The following is a 4488-nucleotide window of genomic DNA, read 5'->3' on the forward strand; positions in this document are numbered from 1 at the left end:
CCAATGTAGCTGCTGAGGAAAGCAGATTGTTATACAGTGATATTAGGATTATGAGCAATAAAAATGATGTGGTAGTTATGGGTGATTTTAATCTACCGGGGATGCAGTGGGACATTGTTGCTGGCTCTTCTGAAAATGAACTTGACATGGTGGAATTAGTACAGGATTGTTTTTTTACTCAGTTTGTTAACACCCCTACCAGGGGAGATGCCATTCTTGATCTTGTTTTGTCTAATAACCAGGACAGGATTGGTAAATTAGACGTTTTAGAACCACTTGACAGTAGCGATCATAACATGGTTAAATTTGAGGTTAAGTTTAGTGCCCGAAGAGCAAAGTCCAAATCAAAAATATATAATGTTAGGAAGGCTAACTTCAATTGTATGAGATTAAAACTAGAAACTGTGAACTGGATGGAGTTAATTAAAAAAACTGTTGAAGAGGCATAGGAATTTTTTAAAAGCACATTATTGCAAGTACAAGAGGACTTCATACCTGTTTCTAGCAAGAATAAATCTAGGAAATTGCAACCTAGGTGGTTTAATAGGGACATAAAGTATAAAGTAAGGAGGAAAAGGGCTTTGTTCCAGAGATGGAAAATAACTGATGATGACATAATAAAGCAAGAGTATCTAAATCTACAGGCTGAATTAAAAAATGACATTAGACGAGCTAAATGGAATGTCGAAAGGAAGATCGCATTGGAGGCTAAGGATGACGTTAAAAGTTTCTTCCAGTATTTTAACTCTAAAAGAGCTCTAAAAGCTGAAATCACTAATCTGCAGGATAGTAAGGGTCTTATAATTGAAAACGACATTGACATAGTAAATGAGTTCAATGATAGTTTTGCACGGGTATTCACTGTTGAGGACACTAGTAACTTACCAGTTCTTATTACTAATCCAACATCGTCTATAACTAATATATATATAACTGAAGCTGATGTTTTGCAAAGCCTAGCTAAGCTCAAAATAAATAGGCCCTGATGGCATCTTACCTATAGTGTTAAAAGAGATGAGGGATATTATTTGCCGACCCTTAACATTACTGTTTCAAAAATCCTTATCTGAAGGTGTGGTACCTTCTGATTAGAAGCATGCCAACATAACGCCCATTTTCAAAAAAGGGGATAGAAGTAATTTGTCAAACTATAGGCCAATCAGTCTAACTTGTATAACTGGTAAAGTTATGGAGGCTATAATCAAAGAGAAAATGGTAGATTACATGGACTCAAATAACATTTTGAGGGATAGCCAGCATGGATTTAGGAGAGGTAGATCCTGTTTAACAAATCTGTTGGAGTTTTTTGAGGAAGCTACTCAGGAAGTTGATGATAAGAAGGCCTATGATGTCATCTATTTAGATTTCCAAAAGGCTTTTGATGTTGTTCCCCACAAGAGGCTCTCACTTAAACTCAAAGCGACAGGTATTTTAGGAACTGTAGCGACTTGGATTGATAACTGGTTAACGGATAGGAAGCAGCGAGTAGTTATAAGAGGCTCGATGTCACAGTGGGCCTGCGTTCATAGTGGGGTACCGCAGGGTTCAATTTTAGGACCACTTTTGTTCCTTATTTACATAAATGATATAGACACCAATATATACAGTAAACTGGTGAAATTTGCAGATGACACCAAGGTGGGTGGTGTAGCAGATACTGAACTAGCGGCTCAGCAGCTACAGCGGGATCTTAATTTAATTAGTGACTGGGCTGACACCTGGCAGATGAAATTTAACATAGACAAATGTAAGGTACTCCATGTAGGGAGCAGAAATATAAAGTACAGGTATTTTATGGGACCTACTGAAATAAAGGTAGCTGATTATGAGAAAGACCTTGGTGTGTATGTTGATGCTTCCATGTCTCATTCTCGCCAGTGCGGGGAAGCAATAAAAAAGGCCAATAGGATGTTGGGGTATATCTCCAGGTGTGTGGAGTTTAAGTCAAGGGAGGTAATGCTAAGATTATACAATTCCTTGGTGAGACCTCACCTAGAATATTGTGTACAGGTTTGGTCACCATATCTTAAAAAGGACATAGCGGCCTTAGAAAAGGTGCAGCGTAGGGCCACAAGAATGATTCCTGGTCTTAGAGGAATGTCATACGAGGAAAGGTTATTTGAGCTAAATCTGTTCAGCCTCAAGCAAAGGAGACTGAGGGGGGACATGATCCAGGTCTATAAGATTCTAACAGGTTTGGATGCTGTTCAACCGAATAGTTACTTCAGCATTAGTTCAAATACAAGAACTCGTGGCCATAGGTGGAAATTAGCGGGAGAACATTTCAAACTGGATTTAAGGAAGCACTTCTTTACACAGCGTGTAGTCAGAGTATGGAATAGTCTTCCTGATAACGTAGTGCAAGCTGAATCCTTGGGTTCCTTTAAATCAGAGCTAGATAAGATTTTAACAACTCTGAGCTATTAGTTAAGTTCTCCCCAAGCGAGCTCGATGGGCCGAATGGCCTCCTCTCGTTTGTATATTTCTTATGTTCTTATATAGACTATGGCCCTGGCAACACACCAGTTTATTGTCTGGCACAGAGAATGGCAAACCAACAGGAACATTCCAGACAATGAAATCGAACCTCTTAAGGTATAAAGCAAAAATATTTGTTTTAAATAAAGTAATTAATTGCATTTAACATGAATATATAATTTTGTATACTGTATATGCTGACTGCAATTTTTTCACACAATGCTTCTATATTTGCAGGATGCAGAGAAGGTTCTGTGGCCACGAATTGTTGGGGGATCTCTTGGACCTGAGTGGGGAAACCACTTCATTCTTTGGGTAATATTAATTATATTTCAGTTAATGTCAAATACAATTATATTTTCTTAAATGTCCTTTTATGTGATTTTTTTTTTACAAACCTTATATACTTTAATTTATTCAAAACAGGTATTTGCTGTACCAGGAAAAGAAGTGAGAATATATGATTCGAGTGAGCAACACAACACAATAGATGAGGAAGTTTTGGAAATGCTCAGGTGTAATATCTTGTGTGTTTACAGAGATATATATTTCATATGACAATGTGCTTGGTCAGAAATCATGAGTAAGTTGTGGTTTGTGTTTTTAGACACATTTTTCGCCAGCACGACTCCTTAAATGGCTGGACAATATCCTGTCCTCAGATGTGGAAGCACACAGATGACTTCAATTGTGGGGTGTTTGTATGCACGGTATGTTTAAACAGTTATTTTTGTCATGTTTTGGTAATATTGCAAACACCTACTAAGTTGTAGTTCTTTAACAGATGGCTGAGACAGATGTTAAGGAAACAAGAATGTCACCTGAGGTACTTCAACCTGAACAGCTGTGTCATCTTCGACTATGGCCCAATCCCAATTCTACCCCTTACCCCTACACTTACCTCTACCCCTCCGTTTGGCGCGTTCACGTGTAGGGGTAGGGGTGTCTCAATTCTCTTTTGATTGGAGGGGTAGGGGTAAGGGGAAGGGCTAGATAGCCCTCGAAACGAAGATTTTTCGGGACCTCACTTCAAACGAAGGGCTAAGAGAAATTTACAACATGGCTGCTCACTCGAGCAAGCAGACCCATAAATGTTAAGTAATTTTTGCCATTAATAAGGATTTTTATGACATTTTTTCATTACATGTATATTACCATCAATCTTGTGTTTGTGTTTACGGTAATGTTCTGTAAAGAAACGTTTGAAAAAAAATCGCTAAAGTTTGCTTGCGGATAGCACTGATTGCACAATATTAGGAAATATATTTTTATGTCATATAACGTTACCCGGTAACTGACTGCATGTGGTAACACGTTGTTTTGTTTTGCTTACGGCCATATGTGTACATGTAAATGAACGGTGCTTACACTATTCGTACTTATTGCAACATGACAACATTTTTGTAAATTATATTCTGTATAGGGACAGCTGAGGAAACCCGAAGGCTCATACGTTTTCGAGGTGAAAACGAACATCTGTTTTTAAAGTCCAAATACGGCGCAAAAAAACTTCGGGAGTGAGTAATCTTTACATGCTACGATGCTGACAGCGACATCTTGGAATTTGTGATAAACATCGGAGCATGTCCTCTGACGTAACGTTAGGAGGTAGTGACAATGGATGATGACGTATAACAGTGTAGTAGTGGTGTCCCATTTCTTAGGGGAAATTTTTTAACCCTACCCCTTTCCACTTCATTTCAAGGGGCAAGGGGAAGGGGTGAGGGGTAGGCAAAGGGGTAGAAAATAGAATTGGGATTGGGCCTATATCATGCATCATGCCTGGTAAAGGATATTTCAGTATCAGAGGTATGCAGTGATGACTATTTTTTTTAGCCATTATATTTCCTTTGAAAAACTGTGATTAAAATCTATTTATCTTAGCAGGCCCTTCCAGCACTGAAAAGACGGAGAGAAACCGAAAGATCTAGAAGCTGCTGCCTTGCACAGGGCATTTATGCCTGTGTGTATCAAAAGATCAGAAAAAAGTAAGACCTTTTTTTTTAATAA

At 38.4% G+C, this 4488-nt stretch overlaps 1 long non-coding RNA gene across 1 annotated transcript; it reads left to right on the plus strand.

Annotated features, from left to right (window-relative positions):
- The first annotated feature begins 1025 nt into the window (after positions 1-1025).
- On the plus strand, positions 1026-3314 carry LOC140582943 (uncharacterized). Its single transcript, XR_011985748.1, has 5 exons — positions 1026-2595; positions 2716-2793; positions 2905-2993; positions 3086-3188; positions 3263-3314. It is a non-coding gene; the product is annotated as an uncharacterized lncRNA (long non-coding RNA).
- The last annotated feature ends 1174 nt before the right edge of the window (positions 3315-4488 follow it).

This window comes from Paramormyrops kingsleyae, chromosome 25 (genome assembly GCF_048594095.1).
Source record: "Paramormyrops kingsleyae isolate MSU_618 chromosome 25, PKINGS_0.4, whole genome shotgun sequence".
Classification (NCBI taxonomy): domain Eukaryota; kingdom Metazoa; phylum Chordata; class Actinopteri; order Osteoglossiformes; family Mormyridae; genus Paramormyrops; species Paramormyrops kingsleyae.